At 41.7% G+C, this 11,572-nt stretch overlaps 1 long non-coding RNA gene across 1 annotated transcript; it reads right to left on the bottom strand.

Annotated features, from left to right (window-relative positions):
• Positions 1–624: 624 nt before the first annotated feature.
• On the bottom strand, positions 625–10,970 carry LOC148141207 (uncharacterized). The gene is made up of 3 exons (XR_015752556.1): positions 7,665–10,970; positions 6,714–6,805; positions 625–808 (listed from the first exon to the last, which is right to left on the bottom strand). It is a non-coding gene; the product is annotated as an uncharacterized LOC148141207 (long non-coding RNA).
• Between the last annotated feature and the right edge of the window lie 602 nt (positions 10,971–11,572).

Raw genomic sequence — 11,572 nt, 5'->3', positions numbered from 1 at the left:
AGCCTTAGCCAGGGTTAAGTGTCAGGTTACAAAGAACATGCTTGCTCGAGTATGAAGACAGACAGATTTTTTTTTCTCAGCTCGCAGCCTGTGGTATCATTTCCATTGAAGTGAAGCAAGATTGCTTGCTGTGGTATTCGTTCTAAAACCATCTTGCTACCGTCTGAAAATGAAATTTGTAAACCACATCTAAATGAACATGATTGCGTTCCTCAAGAGTCGAGCAAAACTTAGTCAGCACTTTGGATAAAACGTGTACAAACCTAACGACTGTCTCAGTCTTTGATTGTGGAGATACAGTTTGGTTGAGATACACACGCCATTGTCATGAACCACAACATTGCTGGGAAAAGATGATACCGTGTCAAAACGTCAATATACATTTGCAAAATACAAGAACTTAAAAATGATTGTTACTGATACTGGCAGATGCACTCAGTATCGTGTTACTCAGTCCATAGCATTATGTTGCAGTAGCTTGGTGGTGCTTTTACTCGGCAACTAATGATCCACAGATGTGGGTTCAAATCCCACCATGGTGGGGCTGAGGAATTAAATTCAGTTAATTAAACAAATCTGGAGTAAACACCTTGTATGAGTAATGGTGTTTTGTTGATTTATTTTCAAAGAAAAAAAATCACACACACATTGGTTCACAAGGTCTCTTCAGGTCTTCATGGTGCATCAGTCCCTTAGCAGTGTGGTTGATTCTGAAATCCCCTTGAAGAAATCATTCACTTGTATTCCGGAAGGGAAGAATTTCAAGGGAAAATGGGAGTGGCCAATAAATGTTTGAGCAGCTTGCATCCTAAATAAATGAATAAAAATTGCCAAGCTGTGAATTTTACATACATTCACAACTCCTTTAATATCACAAGACAACAAACCAAGTTCACTCATCGGCTGCTAGTAACAGTTTTGGAAGTGATCTTTAAGAACATGCCCGTACTAAAATTACATCTATTTAGAAAACAAGAGTGTACTCTTTAACAAACCAAATGCAGCAGAGATCGGATGCAAATTATATACGTCCCCAACAAGATCGCCAAAGCCAGATGCAGTATGAAATTATTACATGCCATAACTGCCTCTACCCTGTTCCAACAAAGTACATTTGCACCAATTTCAGAATAGCAGGGGTTTTTTTTTTGGCTCAAGCTACAACGAGTCACATACTCTGGGGGATTTTGCGATCCAAGTCTGCAAACCACAGGTTGAGATTTCCGAAACTCAATTCAGAAGAATGTTCGAGAAAAAGATTTCAGTTCACAAATGCTTATCCTAACAATTCCTTCAAAGCATTTCATATGAGACCTCAACAAATGCAATGAAGCCAGAGGTTCCTCTTTCCTTTATTCTTTCATGGGATGTGGATATGACAGCATGTGTTACCCTTCTCTGATTACCCCCAAACCATGATTTGGAGATGCCGGTGTTGGACTGGGGTGTACAAAGTTAAAAATCACACAACACCAGGTTATAGTCCAAGAGGTTTAATTGAAAGCTCCGAAAGCTGTTGGACTATAACCTGGTTTTGTGTGATTTTTAACTTTGTACCCGCAAACCGAGTGGCATGCCACACCACTTCAGAGGGCAATCACGAGTTTCTGGCTCACATACAGATTTCCTTCCCTAATGTTAAACAAGATGAGTTTTTACAACCATTAACGATGGCCATCTTAATCACCACGACTGTATAATCCAGATTTATGAACTTAATTCAAACTCCAGCAGATGCCACGGTACTATTTAAACCCATGTAAAGAACAATGGCTTGGGTCTCTGGATTATTAGTTGACTGAAATCACCACCTCCACCCATTTATATGCAACTCTCCCCATTCCCATTGTATATACTGAGTCTGGGCTAACCCCTTCCCATTCATATGATTGTCTTTCTGTCTGATGTTGAAGGGTTGCTAATCATAGGACATGCTGTGATATCAATATGCAGCAAAACAAGGACAGCTTTCCAAAAATCATTTGTTGGAACTCCTATTCAAACAATACTTACTAATTTTTTAAAAAGTAAAAAAAACATGCCACTAGGCATCTAATATTCTTATATTACAAGTGCCTAACAGAACATTAAACATGCATGATTATTGCCAAGGAAAACAAAGAACTGCATACTGGAAATCTAAAGGGTGACTGGACTCCAAATGATAACTCTACTTTCTCTCCACACATGCTGCCAGATCTGTTGAGTTTCTCCAGCAATTTCTGGGTTTTTAAAAAAAACAATTAAGAGTCTTTTGTTCTTAAGATTGAATTGCTAAGTTAATATTTACACAAAGTTGTACATGGACAATGTTGCCAAGCCTCCACAAATCAAAGATTAATTTCCAGAGTAATCCTACAAGGATATGAATAAAAACGGAATTTCCCCTGTTTCTTTGTACATTCATCTATTCGTTACAAAAATGTTGCAAGATGGAATAAAAATACCTGCTCAGTCAGACATCATGCAATTGTGTAATTAAGAATAGTTCTGTTCAATTAGTGGGCGGCACGGTGGCACAGTGGTTAGCACTGCTGCCTCGCAGCGCCAGAGACCCGGGTTCAATTCCCGACTCAGGCGACTGACTGTGTGGAGTTCTCCCCGTGTCTGCGTGGGTTCCCTCCGGGTGCTCCGGTTTCCTCCCACAGTCCAAAGATGTGCAGGTTAGGTGAATTGGCCATACTAAATTGCCCGTAGTGTTAGGTAAGGGGTAAATGTAGGGGTATGGGTGGGTTTCGCTTCGGCGGGTCGGTGTGGACTTGTTGGGCTGAAGGGCCTGTTTCCACACTGTAATCTAATCTAATCTAATCAATTCACAATTGTGCAGGAAGGTGAAAGGACTTGTTCTTACTGATTTAATGATGAGGAAAAAAGGCTATTGGAAGCTAGAAACTGACTCATGACACTTCCAGGTATCAAAATTGGTAAGCCTATACATGGATTTGTCCTTGGCAAGAACTGACTATATGATCCAACAGGAATTCTTTTGACCAATCTATTTTATTCCGCATTTAGATCATTCTGTATTTTCCATGTTTGTTGGTTCTGGCAAATTTATTTTTAGTCCAAACTCAGAGTCTACAGACCCTTTGGCACAACTTGCCATGCCCCCCAGTTTTCACAATTACACTAGTCTTATATGCCTGTGTTTGGCGCGCCTCCCTTCATTCCTCTCCCATCCATGTACCTGTCTAAATGTTTCTTAAAATATGAAATTTCGACAGGAGATGAGCCCTTTATGAGAGCTGGGCTCTTCACTGATTTGGAAACTATTCCTTCACTTCATGGGTTAAAATACAGCCAAGTGTATTGGCATTCAACAAATCCTTCCTCCTCCTCTTTGACACAGAAAAGATGCAAGAAACCCAATCTGTATTGAATAAGACAAGAGTTTTACTGGTTCACCTAACCAGTGTGCTGTATCTGACTAGGGAACACTCAGCTGGACAGGAAGGATAGTGTTATTCAATATTACTTCACCTTGTACTTGATCTTGAAGTGCTTCCAGCTGATGTTCAATGACAGAGTGGAGAAGAGGAGGGGGTGGCGAGGAGAAAAAGAATGCTCCCATTTCCATTTTTGCGGGCGACACAGCGGTTAGTACTGCTGCCTCACAGCACCAGAGACCCGGGTTCAATTCCCGCCTCAGGCAACTGTGTGGAGTTTGCACATTCTCTCCATGTCTGAGTGGGTTTCCTCCCACAGTCCAAAAATGCGCAGGTTAGATGAATTGGCCATGCTAAATTGCCCGTAGTGTTAGGTGACGGGGTAAATGTAGGGGAATGGGTGTGGGTGGGTTGCTGTTCGGAGGGCCGGTGTGGACTTGTTGGGCTTAAGGACCTGTTTCTACACTAAGTAATCTAATCTAATCTAATTTCCAGTGCCAACATCTCTGACTTCAGCTATTTAATTCAACCAGGAAGAACTTCCATTTATATATCAGCTGAGGTGGAGATGGTCAAGAGCGTCAAGTTCCTAGGAGTGACGATCACCAACAATCTGTCTTGGTCCATCAATGTAGATGTGAAAGCACAACAACATCTCTAATTCCTCAGAAGAATAAGGAAATTCAGCATGTCCGTAAAGACTTACCAATTTTTATAGATGCACTGTAGAAAGCATTCTATCCGGAAGCTTCATGACTTGGAATGGCAACCGCTCTGCTCAAGACCATTAGAAATTACAGAGAGTTGTACACACCACCCAGTCCATCACTCAAGCCAACTTTCCATCCATTGACTCCACCTATACTTATCATTGCCTCAGAAAGGCAGCCAAAATCAAAGACCCTTCCCGCCCCAGTTATAATCTCTTCCAACCTCTTCCATCAGGCAGAAGATACAAAAGCTTAAACACATACGACAGACTCAAGAACAGCTTCTTCCCCACTGTCATTAGACTTCTGAATGGACCTCTGAAATTTTAAGTTTAATATTGACCTCACTCTTTGTGCACCTTCTATTCTGCCGTAACATTGTATTCCTCACTCTGTTCCATTAGCCTTATATACTTTCTTGCATGCAGCACAGGCAAGTCATACACAAACTTGCCACTGTACCGAAGTACATGCGACAATAAATCAAATCAAAATCAAAACCATGTCCTGAAACACTTCACACACACCAGTGTACTCATGAATTTTAGTTCCCTATGCCGTCCTTCAAGATGATGGCGAGACACACTCAAATCTACCAGAGAGAACCTCAGTTTAAGGAGGCATCTAAAAGATGGCACTCCCAACATGGAAACTCTGACTCAGTCGATGTGCTCAGGTCTCTGAAGTAGGAATTTAACCACAACCACCTGACTCAGAATTGAGTGTGCTACCAATTGAACCACAGCTGACAACTTAGCGCAATGCAGAGCCAGTAAGACAGCCAAGGATTAATACCGATCCAAACCAGACGACTACGGCAAGGACCGAATGACATCACAGGTTCGAAAAAGAGACACTGCAAGGTAGCAGACAATGACACATCCCGCTCAGATTGTCTTAACGCCTTCTATGCTCGCTTGGAGCAGAATTTCGGCAGAGAGGTAACACCTATTCTGACAAGTCCTGACGAACTTATCCCAACAGTCACTGTCTCAAAGGTCAGGTCAGTTTTCCTTGGTGTGAATCCTAGAAAAGTGATGGGACCAGATGGAGTACTAGGCCGTGCTCTCAGAGCATGCGCAGATCAACTGGCAGAGGGCTTCTTGGACATCTTCAACCTCTCCCTACAGCAGGCCCCTGTCCCTGCCTGTTTCAAGAATGCCAACATCATCCCTGTGCCGAAGAAGGCTCATGCAGCATGTCTCAATGACTACCGCCCAGTGGCCCTAACCTCAGTGGACATGAAGTGCGTTGAAAGGTTGGTCATGGCATTAATCAACTCCAGCCTCCCCATTACTCTTGACCCATGCCAATTTGCCTATCAGACCAATAAATCCACGTCAGATGCCATATCACTTGCCCTTCACTCCTCCCTAGAATACCTTGGCACCAAGATCAGCTACGTAAGAATCCTACTCATTGACTACAGTTCAGCCTTCAACACTATTATCCCCTCGAGACTGCTTAGTAAATTTAGTGACCTCGGACTAAGCCCCACTCTCTGCAACTGGATCCTCAGTTTCCTGACCCACAGGCCACAATCAGTGAAGATTGGGGGCAATATTTCATCCTCACTCACACTCAACACTGAAGCCACCCAGGGGTGTGTACTCACAGCCCCCTACTTTACTCACTGTATACCCATGACAACATCGCCAAATACTGGACTAATGCCATTTACAAATTTGCTGCTGACACCACCATAGTCGGTCAAATCTCAGATGGTAATGAAACAGACTACCCGGAAGACCTGGAAAAATGGTGCACTGAGAACAACCTAGCTCTCAATGCCGGCAAAACCAAGGATCTCATTATTGACTTTCAGGAGAATGTTACTCATGCTCCCCCTACACATTAACAGCACGGAGGTGGAACGAGTGAAGAGTGTCAAGCTCCTGGGAATGGTCATCCACAATAAGCTTTCTTGGACTCTTCATGTGGATGCACCGGTTACAAAGGCCCAACAACATCTCTTCTTCCTCAGGCAGCTGAGAAACTTTGGTATGTCGGCAAATAACCTTGCCAATGTTTATAGTTGTGCCATCGAGAGCATTCTGTCGGAATGTATTACTTCCTGGTATAGCAACTGTACCATTCAAGATCGGAGATGGTGAGTTCGGCCCAGACAATCACAAAGGCCAACTTCCCATCTACAGAACCCATCTAACCAGGCCCACTATCAAAGAAAGGCCGCCAGCATTCTCAAAGATCTATCCCACCCTGGCAATGCTTTTCTACAACCACTGCCATCGGGGAGAAGGTACAGAAGCCTGAACACACGCACCAGCCGGTTTTGAAACAGTTTCAACCCTACTTTTGTCAGAATACTGAATGGACTCTCAAACTCTTAGCATTTGCCTGTCCCCGTGTTTTATTTGCCGCTGTTTACCTATTACTTACTATCTATGCTATTTAACTCTGTGATCTGCCTGTTTTGCTCACAAGACAAAGCTTTTCACTGTGCCTCGGTACATGTGACAATAAATTCAATTCAATGAGTTGGAAAATTTGTGACAAAATTAAAGATTGAGCAATAGTTCATTTAGATTTGATCCATAGGGAGCAGAAATGTTGAAACATAAAAACCAGAGAGAGAGATAACTCAATTATTACTTACGTCCACCCTCTCCAGAGTAATTTTGACTCTTGTTACAAAGCATAAAACTTTATGGATTACTTGCCAGCTCTGGTTCTGACGGTGGGAGATTGCTGAAATTAAATGGAATTAAGTGATTAACAGTGACACAATTGAATTTACAAATTCTAAAAACAGTGCTTCTTGGAACAGGAAGTATTAGAATTTAATACATTGTTTGAATGCCACAAAAACATCCTGCAAAAGACAGTCAGTCAAGTTTCAGTTTCATGGTCTATTGCTGTAAAGGATAAGTGACCACTTATAAGGCCTTAGGTTTGACAGAAGATTAAATCACCTATTTTTATTACATTGGTTAACAAACAGTTCAGAGATCATGTTCCACAGTTCTGTACATTGCAAAGCATATTGACTTGGGGACATGCTGGGTCAAAATCCTGGAATTCCTTCCCCAGCACCACACAGACCTCAGAAGTTCAAGGCAGCAGTTCCTCACCTCTAAATCAGGGGCCCATATCCCAAAGACACATTAAAGGAGAACAGAGGCAACAGATTGATTGATCCAATGGGTGAAATTCCATTCTAGTTATGCAGCCTAAAGGTTTTCTGGCGTTTTGACATTGTGCTGAGAATCAGGTCTGATTGATTTAATATACTTTCTACTGAAACTACAAACGAGTGAATATAACCAGAAAATGGATGACTCGGTACTTCAAACATTTTAGATGAGACTAGGCCTTGTTAGCTTTTAGCCAGTAGGTTTTGCTTGCAACTTAGATGCCTTATGCAATTCACACTTCCAAGTTACAATGAGTTCAGATTCTCAACTCCCTGCCAAATAATGCATTTCCAGAGACCGGTCAGTTAACGTCAGGGTTTAATATGCTAAACCATCAGAACGGAACCAAACTTTGATTCTGGTAAAATTTTTAAAAACAGATTTAATATATTTTATTTTTAAAAAGGACCTACCTTTGTATTGGAGGAGAAGCTGCCTTCCAGCACCGAGGAGCTATGACCAAGTTTCAAACACAGCAGAGAAGTCACAGTTTGAATAATGTTGGAGGTTATTTAGTAATGGGAAAATTGGTTTAGCAACAACTTCTGATAAGTACATTAACATTCTGTGACAAATTGCCAAACTGTGTTTTGGAACATAATCACCATTCCCTGAGGTTTGATCGCTGGGCTGTTGGATTCCATTAGCTTACTTGGTTGAAAGTGGCATTGAAACATTTTAGTTCCCAGTAATCCCTGGAGCTTCATCTTCCAATTCCCATCCATTTTTCTTCTTTTCTCTTTAAGGTGTTCAATGGCTTTGGTATAGTCCTTCATCGGCTGCAGTTATCCTCACGTGCCTTATTCCACTGACAAGACTTTAAAGGCTGACCCTGGATAGTGAGTGAGTGTTATCGTGTTTCAATCACAACAGTTAAATTAGCAAAGCTTACTCATAACCTCCACTCCGCCACAAAATTAGAAGCCCAGGGTGATATTTTGCCCAGTATTCGCCCAAGGCGCAGATGCCAAACTGGTGAAATTATCTTTTATATAGCAGCTGTCTCAATGTCAGGACTTCCGAAACAACCTGTGGGTTAGGAACAGGAGGCCAATTGGCCTCTTCAGTCTGCTCGACCATTAAACAAAATCATGGCTCATCAAATTACAGCCTCTGCTCCACTTTCCTGGTTACTCCTATACTCTTAGATTCTTGACTAACAAAGAAATTGATCCACTTCCACTTTAAAAATACTCAATATTTCTGCCTCTATTGCTCTCTGAGGAAAAGGAGTTCATGGATTTCTGCCTCCATTGCTCCATGGACTCCCGACCTTCAGAAATATGAGGCCATCAATTTAGGAAACCCCTTATTTTTAGACTGTATCCCCCAAATTTTATTCTCTTCAACAAGGTGAAGCATTGTTCAGTACCCACCCTGTCAAGTCACCTCAGGACCTTAAATGCTTCAGTAAGATCACATCTCATTCTTCCAGAAGCCAATGAACACATTCTCATTTGTCCAACCGTCCCAACCCAGGAATCAGTTACTGTCATCCAGAAGCCCAGGCATGGGTTCAAATCTCACTAAGGAACATGGTGAAATTTAAGTTCAATAGAAATTTTGGAATATGAAAGCTGGCATAAAGATGACCATGTAACAATTGTTGACTGTTATAAAAGTCCATCCGTTTCGTCAATAGTCTGCCATCCATATCTGGCCTCCACGTGACTCCAGCCCCACAACAATGTCATTAACACCTTCTCTCTGGGCAATTAGGGATGGGCAATAATTGCTTTCTTCCACATGCCCATGTCCATGAATAAATGAAAAACATAGAATGAAGCTTCCTTGAACTGCTCCTAATGCCTTCCTTAAATAAGGAGACCAAACTGAGTGGTACTGTAGATGTTATCTCACAGACACCCCTTATAATTGCAAATATTCCTTCTATATTTCAATTTCCTTGCAATAAACATTCCTTTTGTCTTCTTAATCACTTGCTGTATCTGTATACTAACTTTGTGAGATTCATGTATCTGTACAACTAGATCCTCTGTACCTTAGAGTTCCAAAATCTCTCAATTTAATTAGCATGCGCCTTTCTATTCTAAAACATCCTAAGTTAGTGAATGATTTTTTTGTAATCTAATCACTGTTTGAGAACATTTGGTGGCCAAATCATGCACAGCAATTTCTCACAAATGGCAATGTCATGAAAGATCAGATAACCCTTTTCAGTGACATTGAGTTCAGAGTAAATATTGGCCAGGACTCTGGCAAGAATTTCTCCTCTGTTCTTTCAAATACTGTGCATAGATTATTTTATGTCTACCTGATGGGACAGACAGGGATTAAATTAAACAAGAATACGATAACACAAATCGTAAATCCAAATGGACTTGGTCACACATCTGAAACAAAATCGTAGCCTAATCATAAAATGTGCAGTGATTGGAACCAGATGGATCTTGTTGATGAGATCACAATTATTCTTGTTAATAACCCCTTGATTGGGGTTGTTAACTTAGTCTAATCAGGAAAGCCCTGGCTGAGCAATATGAATCCCCTCAGCTGACAGACTGACTCCAAGCTGGCTGGCTACAGCCAAAGTACTGTCCTCAAGCAAATAATGGGTGACTTGGCGATGGGATACCAGCCTCTGTGCAGTTATTTCAGTACGCAACTGAACAGAAGGAATTGTGAGCAGAAAAACATTAGGTAGGACTGAATTTATACACAATTGCTGATGAAGAGAACAAAAGTACATATATCAAAAGTTTCAGTTTTCAAGTCACTAAGCAACTGATAAATAAACCAATTCTAGGTGTCAAATCATTCTTTTCCACTTGGAATACTGGTTTGTACTTAGAGACCACAAAATTGTCACAATTGTCTGGTAGTCATCAGGGAGATGCCTGATGGTACATGCTAAGAGAAGAAGTTAAACACAGTCCCCATGAGAATGTTGCTGCAAACCATCATTATAACTCCTTTAAATATCAGCGCCAATAAATCATGACTCGTTCACCTCCTTAAATGCCTGCACTACATATTTATGGAAAAGCAAATTCCCTCAATTACTTGGAACCATTGTAAGAGCATCATTCAGTTGTAAGAAATTTTATTTTTAAGAATAACAAGGAATAATGATGATAATGGTAGGTATGAGCCTGTCTGAAAGAATGTTGTCCCTTCTCTCTCTCTCAGCAGCCAAAGACAGGCACATACACCATACAAAACTTTGTCACATCAGAGTGTCGGCACAGATACCACCATTACACGTGGGGATACCTCCCACCGTGTACGTGGCAGGTACTCATGTGTTCAGCCAACGTTGTCTGTCTCGTATGCTGCAGGCAATGATGTCCTGAGGCATGGTACATTGGCAAGACACAGCAGTGGCTGCGGTAACGGATAAATGGACACTGCATAACAATAAACAGACAGAAGAACACTTCAGCAGTCCGGGACATTCGACATCAGAACTTCGGGTGACCGCCCTCCAAGGCACACTTCAGGACAGGCAACAACGCAAAGTGGCCAAGCAGAGGCTGATAGCCAAGTTTGGTACCCATGGGGATGGCCTCATCTGGGACCTTGGTTTCATGTCACACTACAGGTGACCCCACTGCACTGTACACACACACGCACAGATCCTTCCTCATACACAAGCTCTCTCTCATACGCTCACACATACACTCCCACACTCTCACGCACCTTCTCACAGACTTATACCCCTTTACACTCTCTCTCTCACACATACACTCTCACAGACATTCATAACCTCTCTCTCTCCCCCCCCCCCCCCCCACACACACACACACACACACACACAGAGTTTGTAGGGTGAATTTGTACTTGCAGAATTACATTTTATTTTGTTCAAAAACTGCATGAATCCATGTAAGATTCTATAAATCTATTTTTTAGATTAGAATCAGTCTAAACATTGGGGCACCGACAGTCTCACACAGGACCCTCACACTTCAATGCATTATCTGGGCCAACATGACACCAATTGTTAAAGTCATTTGAGAATATAACTTTTAAATGTTCTACGATCTACATATGAAAGAACTGAAACCAACATGTTCATTCCAAAAGAGGCGGCTTAAACAGTCCAGGTCTTTTTTCAATATATAATTTCAGTTACATCACACTGTAAACTTTTGCTTTCAATTCTGTGCCTTACGATCTTATACTCCACAACCACCTGAAGGAGCAGCGCTCTGAAAGCTAGTGCTTCCAAATAAACCTGCTGAACTATAACCTGGTACGGTGTGATTTTTAACTTTATACTTGCAAAGATGCACCTAAATAACCATCTAATAGGGGTTACTGGACAACACAAAGCATGAGATAAGTTGCAAGATGGCTA

The sequence above is a fragment of the Chiloscyllium plagiosum genome, unplaced genomic scaffold (assembly GCF_037043375.1).
Source record: "Chiloscyllium plagiosum isolate Xiang-an unplaced genomic scaffold, Cpla_swu_hap1 HiC_scaffold_33, whole genome shotgun sequence".
Lineage (NCBI taxonomy): Eukaryota > Metazoa > Chordata > Chondrichthyes > Orectolobiformes > Hemiscylliidae > Chiloscyllium > Chiloscyllium plagiosum.
This window is presented reverse-complemented; position numbering and strand designations above follow the sequence as displayed.